At 41.7% G+C, this 13,688-nt stretch overlaps 1 long non-coding RNA gene across 1 annotated transcript; it reads right to left on the bottom strand.

The window, feature by feature from the left end:
• Positions 1 to 645: 645 nt before the first annotated feature.
• LOC133386699 (uncharacterized) lies at positions 646 to 11,799 on the bottom strand. The gene is made up of 3 exons (XR_009763242.1): positions 11,735 to 11,799; positions 4,814 to 4,919; positions 646 to 1,111 (listed from the first exon to the last, which is right to left on the bottom strand). It is a non-coding gene; the product is annotated as an uncharacterized LOC133386699 (long non-coding RNA).
• Between the last annotated feature and the right edge of the window lie 1,889 nt (positions 11,800 to 13,688).

The following is a 13,688-nucleotide window of genomic DNA, read 5'->3' as shown; positions in this document are numbered from 1 at the left end:
GTGACATTGTCCTCCACTGCATCTGAGGGCAGCAGGACAGCTTGGGGAAGAGCAAGTCACATGGAACACACAACTCTGCTCTCCACACCTCTTGGCTGCTCCCAGCATCTGCTGCCTCAGGCAGCCAGCTCATTCTGCCTAATGATAGAGTCAGTCTTGCGTACAGCTCATGGCCCCCGTTTCTAAGGAGACATTTATAAATGTATCTCAGATTTCTCTAGTAATCAAGAATGCATAGTGTCTTGGACTAGTAATGTGCCAAATATGACCTTCTGCGTGAAGCAACTCAACCATTTGGAGCACACTTTTCTGAGTCTTGTGTTTGAGGGAGAAGTATACAAATGTTGTATGTTCAGATTTTTCTGGCAATTATGGCACCTACAGATGTTCTCAATTTCTGGGGTCTAGTTCATGGGAAGTACCAAGTATCTTTATCAGTGTTTCCTCTGTATGCTTAGACTTCAATCCTAGTCCCCACTGAAATAAATTGGACTTACTTCTTAGAAAACAGGCTGATAACGTGCATAGTACTTAACAGTCTTTAGCTTGGTCTCCTTCACAACAATCCTGTGAGGAAGCACAATCCTGTGCACATTTTCTTGAAAGTAAATCCCACTGTGTTCAATGGGGCTTGTTCCCTAGTAAGCTGGTTTAGGACTACAGCAAAGTTTTCCCATTCAGAAGGGAAACTGAAGCTGAAAGTGGTGAGTGACAGTGAATCTGACATTTGAAAACAGGCCACACTAGTACTTTATTATCTGGTTCACACTGGGTCACACCTACACTTAGGATGTCTGTGTTCACTGGGACTGTGTGGTAACACCCATCACCAATGTCTGCATCCAAACGTGGTTGTTGCTTATGATCCTGCTATAGGCACGTGTGCACGCGTGCACACACACACACACACACTTCCATTGACTGAGGCCTGGACAAGAGGCTTTATACAAACTGGAATGCTGATGAGTTACACATGTCACTTGCTTCAGACTTCTGGAATATTACTTATTTTCAGGACTTCACAAACCAGATGCAAACCGGATGGTGTAATGGGGACATAGCGTGGTGAAGAAAATAGATTCAGGAGCTGTGGCCCAAACAGATTCAGGAGCTGTGGAAAGGATACACAGATTTATGCAACAGCAACAAGCAGGTTGCATGCACACAGCCCTTTCTTTGAGGGACTTGGCCAATATTTGCATTTTTAAATCAAATATACAGGCTTTGAGGCTGTCCGAAAATGCACTCCCACACACCAGATTTCTAGAGAAACATCTCCAATTTGCTTTTAAAAGTCAAATCCCAGCCTTCTCAGCCTGTTTCCATATTCTAAGCTTTCGGTTGCTCTCATCCTTTTTTAATACAGGGACTTGGATTACCACATTCCTTAGCTGGCTGATGAGGGAGAGATCCTGCTTCCTGCTTGCTCAGTTACATGGCTGATATTACTCCAGCAGTGACAAGTGGGAGGGAAATCTCTCCCTCCTGGCAGCTGTATAGTATACACGTAGACCCAGGAAATATAGTATTACCAAAGGCTACTGACATCTGAAAAGGAGTTGAATGCACATTTATAATACTCACCTTATATTTGAGCAGAGATGGAAAGATCTGTCAGTTTCAGTTCTCTCCATTTCTCATTTTTCCAATCTTAAATTCAGTTCTCCACATTTCTGCAGCAATTTGCTATTTTTTTTTAAAAAAAAATCCTCATAAAATTCTCCAGCATTTTAGTGCAAGTTTCTCCTAATAAACACATTTGTGTGGGCAATTTTGACTAATGAGCAAATTTTTGCAAGCAATTTCTCCTAATATAAGGCATTTTGTATGTTATTTTCACTCATATATTCATCTTTATGCACACTTTCCCCTACTCTATGCATTTTTGTAAACATTGGTTGGTGAACTGCATTGCAAAATCTGGATAAGTGAATTTTGAAGGTCAGCTGTGTCCTCATATTGTTTTGGAAAGTGCACAATTGATCAATTTAGCTTGAAATGCGAACTGAATCCTATTTCTCACCCATCCCTGTATTTGACACAAGCATTATGAACCCCCGAGACTCTTACGGCTGAGCCAAGAAACACAAACCTCAGCAATATCTCTGTAGAATCAAAGTGAGGAATTGTTACATGTGGCCTGTAATAGGGGGCTGCCCTCCCATTCCATCCCTAAATGGTGCCTCTGTTAGGCAATGGACTGTGAGAATGAACATACTATTAGCTAAGGGCACAGACAGGAACTCAACTAACATGTGGCATTTAGCTAGCAGGAAAATATGGTCACTAGTTCTGATTTTGCTCCTAGACTGATTTTGTCAGAAACATCCTGCCAAAGACAGGGGATCCTGGGGCAGTGCCATAGCAAAGTGATTATGAAGTCTTGGGAAGATTCAAGCTCCCAGCATTTGTCAGGACCAGTTAGTTTAATAAGATGGAACCTGTTCAGCCCTCAATACATCCACTAGGTAATGGCTTTAAGTTGACAGTGTGAGGCAAAGGCTCTGATATATTCATGACGACCCTCGTTATGTTTTGATTTAGCTGCATTGCATAGCCAGCTTCACAAAAAGCTTTGCTAGCCTCACCTTGCTTATGAAGTGAGGCTTCTTAGATGCCAGAGCAAGAGAGAGAAACCACTGGGTCCTGACTTGGGGTGGGGAAGAAATACATTTCACTTTACATTTAAAGGGGAACCTGCCTAATCCATACTTTACAAACCAATATGTCTACTGAAACACAGCCATCCTTCAAAATTGGCCCTTCTCTGAATTTTGCAAAGCCATTCTTCAGCCAGGTAATGTGTATGTAAATAGACATATTGGGGCAGCGTGTGAATAAAAATGAATATATTAGTGGAAATAATGGTCAAAATGCATTATATTAGGTGCAATCGCTTTGCAAGAATGTGTATATTAGACAGAACTGCATATAAATGTGTATATTAGGAGAAAATTAGCTCTAAAATGCTGATGAATTTTCATGAGGACTTTTAAAGAAAAAAAAATCACAAAATGATGTGGAAATGTGGAGAACTGAACTTAAGAGTGGGAAATTAAGACCTTGAGAGAAACCCAAATGGAAAGATTTGTCTATCCACACTCCAGCTAATGGCAGCACTGAGAATCTTCACTTCTTTGTTGTTTTGTTGTTCATTTTTGTTGTTAACAAGCCTGCTAAGATTGTATTACTGTCAGTATCAATAGTGCTTGCTTGTGTTCCATATCCATAGGCCCTCTGATGCTACATATGGTCTACCAATAATTTTCAAAATCTACCTAAAGCTGAATTAACTGAATTAGCTATGGAAGTGGTATGGAAGGTCCTTTCTTTAAATGCAGGTTTGGGAGTTCATAACCGAAGGATCCTCCTTTTGCAATGGCAGGAGTTTACTGTGTGTCCTTGGAGGAACCTTTTTCTGCCTGAATGTCTCTATTTCTGTCAATCTGGCAGCTGAATCAGAGCTGAGTAAAACAGAGTCAAAGAGATGGGAGCATGTTGCTGCATAAGACAAAGTAAGATGCTCTAACCTTAGGTGATGTTTCCTATAACCAGAGCTTGGAAAAGTTACTTTTTTTGAACTACAACTCCCATCAGCCCCAGCCAGCATGGCCACTGAATTGGGCTGATGGGAGTTGTAGTTCAAAAAAGTAACTTTTCCAAGCTCTGCCTATAACACCTCTCCAAAGTGAGTTTTCATAGCCGGTTGTGGGGACTCTGAAATCAAGGGGGGAGGGCTTCAGGAAGTGATGTATTTATAACTAATCTGAATTGTGAATCAGGAGTGATCCTGGATTGAAAATGATATCTAAAAATCATTTTGATTGCTCACTTTCTATAGCCACACCATTATGCTTACACAAATGCAAAGGGTGTTCTCTCCATTTTCAGTGTCCGTCTGGATTATGGGATCATAAATACAGAATGGCAGTTTTGAGCAAAGGGTTTACATGATGCCATGAAGCTGCTGATCTCCAATCTCACAGAAATGTAGAGACAATTCTGCAAGATGTGTAGGTAATTATTCTAAACAGCTGAGCTATTAGCACTAGCATAAGCAGGCTTTTAATACATGGAAATGCAGTCAGTAATCTATGTCTTACTGCTAACAAGACAGTTTGGCACATTTACATAATTTAAAATAGACAGCAATATTTGCAGGCTAATTATTTTGGCAGGCAAACACAAAGGGCTCCCTTAGCTTACAAAAAAAAAGGCCTTTCGGCCCTACAATGCATAGTGGTTGCTCATGGCCAATGAGCTCGATTGCAGAGAACAGCTGATCCCCCACTGAGCACAGGCTGGGTGGTTACAATTGTGATAGGTGACCTACTTTCCAGGCATTTCCTTCTCCCAGCTCTTCCTTCCTTGCTGTCAACCCAATGCCCAGGAGACAGCCATGCCTGTCACCCAATCAACAGTGGTTCATACCTATGTAAGAAGCTGTCTCAGACTATAAAGATATTCCCCAAACTCTGTCCTGTTTTGTGCTATAGATCCATGCTTATAGTAATGTCTGTGGGCTGGCTTCTATTCGCACAGATATTCCTTTCTTTGAAATTCAGAAAAATGCCAGTGTCCTGGGAGCCACTTTGAGGTCCTACAGCAAGTCATAGCTGCATTAGCCACTGGAAAACATTAACTTGAATAAACAGCTTGTGCCCTCAAATACTTTGTACAGATCACCTCCTTCATGTTGTTGGGTGACCTATGACCTCTTATGTAAAATCTCCTGGTCATAGATAGGGCAGGCTTTTCAGCTGCCCATTATCCAGAGCTAGCTATCTTACAGTACATCTTGGGTTATACTCACTTGCAGGGTGGACGGAGACTGAAGGCACATCTGCATGGTGAATTCATCACCATTTATATCAGTTGTAGCTTGGTGAGCATCCATTCTCCATTAGAGAAATAGAGTTCTGGGAACAGAGGATGAGCATTAAGTTTATAGCTGTGGTAGACATGAGCTGTGCGAGGCACTAGTGTGCTCTATGTAAATTGTGAGAAGGGGAGACAAAGAAAGTAGGGATGGGCAAGAATTTTGATGTAGTTCACATTTAAAGCTGAATGTATCAAATTCACACTTTCTGAAACAATATGAGAAGTGAAACACAGCCATCCTTTGAAATTCACACTCACTCAAATTTTGCGATGCAGTTTCATAGAATCATAGAATAGTAGAGTTGGAAGGGGCCTATAAGGCCATCAAGTCCAACCCCCTTTGCCAACCAATGTTTACAAAAATGCGTATAGTAGTGGAAAGTGTGCATAAAAATGAATATATGAGTAAAACTAACATTTTGTGTTTTGTTGAAATATGACTTGTATTTTAATATGTATTTTCTGTTTTCCTTTTACATGTGTTTAATTGTGGTAGCCTATGGCTCTGAGCAATAAAGATCCATTTCATTTCAACTAACATGCAAAAATGCATTATATGACAATAAAAAACTGTCTACACAATTTGTTTATTAGGAGAAATTCACACTAACATGCTGGAGAATATTCATGAGGATTAAAAAAATGCAAATTGCTGCAGAAATGTAGAGAACTGAATTTAAGACTGGAAAAATGAGAAACAGAGAGAACCAAAATTGACAGATCTGTCCATACCTAAAAGGAAACTAAGTGAAAAGAGTTTGGAATTGTTTACCTCAGCCTTTCCAAACCTTTGGGTCCCCAGATGTTGCTGGACTACAACTCCCATCAGCCCTAGTCAGCATGGCTGAGGGAGTTGTTGACGATTTGGGGGAGATGCCCTGATGCAACTATAGGGTAGGCCAGTGATGAAAAAGAAGGGTGGGCTCCTGTACCTTTCATAGAATCATAGAGTTGGAAGGGCCCTATAAGGCCATTGAGTTCAACCCCCTGCTCAGTGCAGGAATCCAAATTAAAGCATACCCGACAGGTGCCTATCCAGCTGTCTCTTGAATGCCTCTAGTTGGAGAGCCTAGCACCTCCCTAGGTAATTGGTTCCATTGTCGTACCGCTCTAACAGTTAGGAAGTTTTCCTGATGTTCAGTCAAAATCTGGCTTCCAGCTTGAGCCAATTATTCTGTGTCCTGCACTCTGGGACAATCAAGAAGAGATTCTGAGCCTCCTCTGTGTGGTAACCTTTCAAGTACTTGAAGAGTGCTGTCATATTTCCCTTCAGTCTTCTCTTCTCAAGGCTAAACATGCCCAGTTCTTTCAGTCTCTCCGCACAGAACTTTGTTTCTAGTCCCTTGATCATCCTTGTTGCCCTCGTTCCCCATTCCAGTTTGTCTGCATCCTTCTTAAAGTGTGGTGTCCAGAACTGGATGCACTATTCAAGATGAGGCCTAACCAGTGCTGAATAGAGGGGAACCTACTTCATGTGATCTGGAAACTATACTTCTATTAATGAAGCCTAAAATAGCATTTGCCTTTTTTGCAGCCACATCACACTGTTGGCTCATATACAGCTTGTGAGCTACAACAATCCCAAGATTGTTTTTGCATGTAGTATTGCTGAGCCAAGTATTCCTCATCTTATAACTGTGCATTTGGTTTCTTTTTCCTAGGTGTAGAACTTTGCACTTATCTCTGTTAAATTTCATTCTGTTGTTTTCAGCCCAATGCTTCAGGCTATCAAGATTCCTTTGAATTTTGTTTCTGTCTTCCAAGGTATTGGCTATCCTACCCAATTTTGTATCATCTGCAAATCTGATTAGCATTCCCTTCACCTCCTCATCCAAGTCATTAATAAAAATGTTGAAGAACACTGGGCCCAGGACCGAGCCCTGTGGTACCCCACTTGTTACATCCCCCCAGTTTGAATATGATTCTGTAGCCATCTGTGGATCCACATGATAGTTGTTCCATCCAGCCCACATTTAGCTAGCTTGCTAATCAGAATATCATGGGGCACTTTGTCAAAAGCTTTGCTGAAGTTGAGATATATTATGTTCACAGCATTCCTACAGTCGACCAGGGGGATTACCCAATCAAAAAATGAGATAAGATTAGTCTAGCAGGATTTGGTCTTGATAAATCCATGTTGCCTTCTAGTAATCACTGCATTGTTTTCAAGGTGCTTACAGACTGACCACTTTATAATCTGCTCCAAAATTTTCCCAGGGATTGATGTCAGGCTGACTGGTCTATAGTTCCCAGGTTCCTCCTTTTTGCTCTTTTTGAAGACAGGAACAACGTTAGCCCTCCTCCAGTCATCCAGCACTTCACCCATCCTCCACTATTTCACAAAGATGATAGACAGCGGTTCTGAGAGTTCTTCAGCCAGTTCCTTCAATACTCTAGGATGCAGTTTGTCAGGCCCTGCAAATTTGAACTCATTCAAAGTGATTAGGTATTCCTTGACCATTTGTCTATCGATCTCAAGCTGCAATCCTACCCCTTCAACTTCACATTTCCCAGGAGGGTCATAGACCCTTTTTTGGGAGAAGACAGCCAAAGTAGGAATTGAGCACTTCTGCCTTTTCTTTGACATCTGTCATCATTTTGCCATCCTCATTGAGGAAGTGTGCCACTATTTCTTTTCTCTGTCTTTTACTATGGATGTTGCTTTTGTCATCTCTCGCTAATCTCAGCTCATTCTCAGTTTTAGCCTTCCCGACTCCAGCCCTGTAATTCTGTGCTACCTATCTGTATTCTTCCTTTGTGGTCTGGCCTTCATTCCACTTCCTGTATGTATCCTTTTTTATTTTCAGGTCATGTCCAAATGCCACATTTGATTCTTGTCTGTCTTCCCCCTTTTTTCCTTGATGGAACTGTTTGCCATTGTCCCTTTAAAATTTCCTTTTTTAGAAACTCCCACCCATCTTGGACTCCTTTTCTCATCAGGCTCGCTTGCCATGAAACCTTACTTACCATTGTTCTGAGTTTATTAAAATAAGCTTTCCTGAAGTCCAGGTTACGGGTATGGCTACTCTCAGCTTTTGCTTCCTTTAAAATCAAGAACTCAAGCATAGCATGGTCACTTTCCCCCAGAGTTCCTGTAACTGCCACTTCACCCACCAAGTCATCTCTATTGGTTAGAATCAAGTCAAGGAGAGCTGATCCTCTGGTTGCTTCCTTCATTTTCTCTAGGAGAAAATTATCCCCAGCCCAAGTCAGGAATTTCTTGGAGGGGCAGTGTTTGGCAGAATTTGTCTCCCAACAGATATTGAGGTAACTGAAGTCCTCCATTACTACTATGTCATGCCTCCTCGAAACATTGGCAATTTGCTTTGCAAAAGTTTCATCCCCATCTTCTCCTTGATTGGGTAGTTGGTAGTAGACTCTAACAACCATGTTCCTTTTACTACTTGCCCCATTAATTTTAATCCAGATACTCTCAGTGGAGTTACCAAGCTCATCTTCATGTATTTCTGTGCAGGGATATATATTTTTAACATATAGTGTGACTCTACCTCCCTTTCTATTCCTTCTGTTCTTTTTGAACAAGTTATATCCGTCAATTGCTTTTTTTCACTCATGGGAGATCCCACCAAGTTTCAGTTATACCTATCAAGTCGTATTTACTGTCCTGTTTGTTTCCTATACTCTGGGCATTAGTATACAGACATCAAAGACCATGTGATTTATGGCCTGGCTTCCTTCCTACATTTTTATGAATACTACTACTGGACCCCATTAGAGTAGTTCACTCAGTTCCTCGTACTGTGCACAAGCCTTTGTTAGCTGTTACCGCCAAGTTTACATCCCCTTCCCCTTAGGATTCAGTTTAAAGTTCTCCTGATGAAATTCTCCATGCTGTGGCCAAACACATTCTTCCCTGTTCTTGTGAGGTGCAACCCATCAAATGCCGGCAGTCCATCTTTCAGTAAGAGTAGCCTGTGGTCCCAGAATCCAAACCTGTCGCATTGGCACCACCAGTCATTTTTCTTTCCTTTTCTACTCCTCTTCTAAGTTCCAGAAAGGTGAATGAGAAAACTATCTGGACCCCAAAGTCCTTGAGTTCCCTTCCCAGAGCTTCAAAGTCTGATGTGATTTCTTTGTAGCTCTACTTGGCAGTATCATTAGTTCCTATATGATGTCAGTGGTTTTTATGAGTGATGGCAATTCTTCCATCACATCTCTAATCCATCTTCCAGGGAGACAGCATACCTGGTGAGTCCATGGATCTTCTCAACATACTTGGGTTTCAATCCTACACAGTAGGAAGTCTCCCACTACTACTACTACTACAACTACTACTACTCTTCTCTTCTTCTTGTCATGAGGCGTGGTTTCATTGCCTCTGCTTCATTGAGCTTCAGCCTCTCACTCACTGTCGCATGGGGTCTCCTGTAATTCTTCGCCTGCAGACTGTCCTCTAGTCTCATCCTCAAGTGCCTCGAAGCAGTTCCATAGATCCACAGTGAAGGGTGTCTTCCAGCTCTTCTACTCCTGTCACCCTTTTCCACAGAGTTTCCTCCACTTCGTTGTTGATGCCATTCAAGAAAAAAAAAATAGTGACCTTCCCTTTGACCTCCCCTGCCAAACTCCTCTGCCAAACTCATGTTAGCTCTCCCTGTTCACTCACTCTCTGAGAGCTGGCTTACTTATATATCCTCTGGACCAGCCGACACAGCTCCCTCTGCTCTGCTCAGTTAGGAGTCAGGAAACAAAATGAAAACTCCCAGCACACACATCTGCTCCTAGTTGCACTCAGCAGCTATCAGGACATGTGCCTTCAGCCAGCAGCTATCAGGCCATGCCCCTTCCAATCAAGCCCTTCAGAGCACACAGCTAGAGCACATGGCTTCAGAGCAGAGCTTGGAAAAATTACTTTTTTGAACTACAACTCCCATTGTTGCTGCTGTATTATTCTCATACTGTTTTTTATTGTATTTTATCTCATTGTGTTTTAACTGTTTTGTACGTCGCCTAGAGTGGCCTTTGGCCAGATAGGCGACACAGAAATTAAATTTATTTATTATTATTATTATCAGCCCAATCCAGTGGCCATGCTAGCTGGGGCTGATGGGAGTTGTAGTTCAAAAAAGTAACTTTTCCAAGCTCTGCTTCAGAGCCCCCTTTGTCTTTGTCTCTTCCTCCCTACACCTTCTCTGCCAAACTCCTGTTTGCTGTGTAGAAGATGAATTTCAGCAAGCATGGCTTGTCATGCAAGCTACATCTGCAGAAATTCCCTCTCTACAAAACAATTAAAGGTGCAGGAGCCCTGTCTTGTTTTGCATCACTGGCCACCCTATGCAACTGTGTACTTAGCACAAATCATTCTCCCTTATGGCCTCCTGCATTACTCACTCTATCAGCACATCATTGATTATTACAAAATCTGTCATGGAGGTGGGGTTCTGTTTAGAGCCAAGGGCAATATAGAAATGTTTTATAAAGAAACAAAATAAAATGAAGGATGCATGTCTCTAGTGGTCTCTTACCCAAAAAACTACCTGGAGCTTCCTATTACTTGAGGATAGGGGACCACATAGCAAGTAACATTAGAAACTGTCCCCTCTTTCTATATCCTCTAACGATGGATTAACTTGTCAATTCTGATTTTTCTCAATTTCTCATTTTTCCAATCAGTGCACCACATTTCTGCATTAGTTTGTGATTTTTCTTTCATAAAGTGATCACAAAAAAATCATCAGCATTTCAGCATGCAGTTCTCTAATGCACATATTTTTGCAAGCGATTCCCCCTAATATAATCCTTTTTTGTAACTTTCACTAATAAATGCATTTTTATGCACACTTCCCCTAATATACATAATTTTATACACATTTTTTTGGAGAACAGCACAAAATTTCAGAGAATTGCATGTTGCACAGGACAGCTGCATCTGAGTTCACATATCATTTCAAGAGGTACAAATTAGGTAGGTTCACATTAAAATGCCAACCAAGCCAAATTTCTCCTCTACCCCAATGTCCTCCCACAATTGCTATTGTCTGCCAAGACTGACCTCAAGGTGTTACCATCCATGTGGACTAGCATATTCAAAGGACAAATGCATCTAAAGAAGTATGTGTGTGCCATCTTTCTTTTCCTTCAGGCAGCAAAATGTCTTGGGCCAGCCCTGGAGTTGGAGTCCTAAAATCTGGAAGGCAATATGGTGGCTGTCCCAAGCCTAAGGTTGTCTAGCTCTCTCTCCCAGGAATCTATGCCAATGGGCTTTGAGAATGTCCATACATGCTGTTAGTTATGGGTACAGACAGCAGTGGCCATCTATGACTGGACCATAATATGCTTCTCTTTATGTGGAACCTTTAGAAATCTGACTCTTGTTAGTCTAATTTCATTGTCAAGAAAGGGAGTAAGTGGTTCATCTCGAGAACTTATACATTGTGTTTGGAAGGGAAGACATTTCTTTATTGTTTTATCACCAGAATATAAGGTAGGAGTGTTTTTGCTTACCTGCATATTGTTGGTGATAATCTTCACTGAGGTAATGTGACCCTCTGAAGCACCTAGGCCACATGTTTCCGTAGGAGGGAAATGGCAAATCTGGGTGTTGCCGAAGCCCCTATGAAGGCATTTCAGCTACAGTTAGCTGATTTTCAACAGAGAGCTTGTGACAACATCTTTGGAGGGAGGAAGCACTTGGTGGTTGCCTAGCAACCATATTATCAGCTCTTACAACCCCCACATAATCAGGATGACTACACCCCTGATTACTCCTTTTGCCATGCATTACTGCCCTGATTGTGGGAGTATAAGATATGTCAACTGCTAACTGACAATAGTAGTCCAATATGAAGGCTTCTGAATACCAGAAAATAAATCTTTAGAATAAGGACTTACTTACGTCTGTTCCTTCCAGCACAGCATCACAAATGGAATGACTATCTTTTTCCTTAGACCGATACTTCATACCCTTAAAAACAGCATGACAGACAATTTCAGCAAGTGAAACTTTTCTTGGCGTGGTCCTACAGATAGTGTTGAAGACACTGAAAGTATACTGGGGGAAAGGGGGCAACCCAAATCACAAAACATCCTGATATCACCATGTTGCAGTCTGATAAGCAAGTTCAAATGGTTAGGGTTTACCAGCTGTCAAACAAATCTTCCTCTGCAACATCAGAGCACCGGATCTGAATGTAGAAGAAAACTGCAAGGAATCCTTTAAATCTTAATGGTGCACTACAGCTGGCAATGGAATCATTGGTACAAGCCATTACCTGCAGAACTATAAAGCACAAGGGTTTTTATGCCCCCTAGATCTGTAAGAGGCTGAGTGCTACAAAGCTATTCAGCAGTTCACCATGAATAAGGTATGAAGCTTTGCCGTCTGCAGCATCATTGTCCTTAGCTACTTTGAGTTTCCTTCTTAGCTCTAGTGCACCTGCAATTGTCATATCAGAACGAGATTCCTAAGGACATGCTTTACACAGGAGGGTAGAATAAGCTTAATTCACTAAACACCTGCTCTTTCCCTTGCAAAAATGTGGACTGCAGAGTATTTGAAGCAAATATTCTTTTTCTTAACACTTAGGGATTCACTTTTGTGGCTTCACCCCCCCTTTTGTCCTTGGTTAATTTAAGGCTGAAAACCTGTGCGCACTTTCCTGAGAGCAAGCCCCACTGAAGACAGAGGGACTTCCTTCTGTGTGAACATGCGTGAAAGTATGCTGCACCCAGAGTGCACTGCTGCAACCGTGAACAATCAAGGTTTAGAATCAATGATCAAGCGTTAGAACAAAAGGGAAGAGTAAGACAAAATCATTATGTGCTTAGCAAAAATAGATTGTGCTAGATTAATTCATTGTTAAATTAATAAATTCAACATAAACTGGTATGTTGGACTAAAGAAAGGTATGAAGCTTTGCCATCTGCAGCAGCATTGCCCTTAGCTACCTTGGGCTTCCTTCTTAGCTCCTGTGCACCTGCAACTGTCATATCAGAATATCAAAGACTATTTCAGCTTCAGCAAAGTGTTTGATAGAAGGTTATCCTGGCAGCTGGTAGGGCAAGCTACCATTTGTGGTAGCAAAGATAAGCACCAAGGGGAAAAAAGCATGGATCAACCAAGCAAAGACCACCCAAGTCTGTGAATGCTATCTCTTCTTCCTTTGATCCTAGGGGGGCAGATGCAAGTGAGGACAGGACTCCTTCAATTTTAATAGCTGCAAAGAAGAGTAAGGGTAGTTTGCCTCTTCAGGATAATTATGAAAGGTGTAGGAGCCCTGTCCTCATTTGCATTTGAGCATCTTTCCCTCCCCCCTTCCCCACAGTTAACATATTTGTTTGTGAAGCACCTTGTGAGGGTAGTTTATCCTGAACAGCAGATTAGAAATTCTTAAAGTAAACATAAATGCTGACATTAGGCAAAATCTTCCTCCCCTGCCATCATTTGCCTGTTTTGATACTATTTAAAAAGTTAATAAAGTTTTGTAAAGGTGAATGCTTATCTGCTTTGCCATGTGAATGCTCATGTAGCCCCTCAATGCAATGCTGTGCTTTCACCTGAAGTAACGCCCTGCCATTTGAAGAATCTTTACTTATATATTTTATTTGAAGAATAGATGCACAGCATCATCCATAGCATTAGAACACATATCTCCTCCCTTTTTTAAAACAAATATGAACAGGCTTCCCTCCCCTGCTGCTTAGCTATCCCAATGGATAGGGAATTTTATCACAGGGCTCACAGGGAAAGGCCATAGCTCAGTGGCAGAGCATCTGTTCTGCATGCAGAAGGTTCCAGGTCCCATCCCTGGCATCTCCAGTAGGGCTGGGAGAGACTCCTGCCTGGAACC

Source organism: Rhineura floridana, chromosome 6 (assembly GCF_030035675.1).
Source record: "Rhineura floridana isolate rRhiFlo1 chromosome 6, rRhiFlo1.hap2, whole genome shotgun sequence".
Taxonomy (NCBI): Eukaryota; Metazoa; Chordata; class Lepidosauria; order Squamata; family Rhineuridae; genus Rhineura; species Rhineura floridana.
This window is presented reverse-complemented; position numbering and strand designations above follow the sequence as displayed.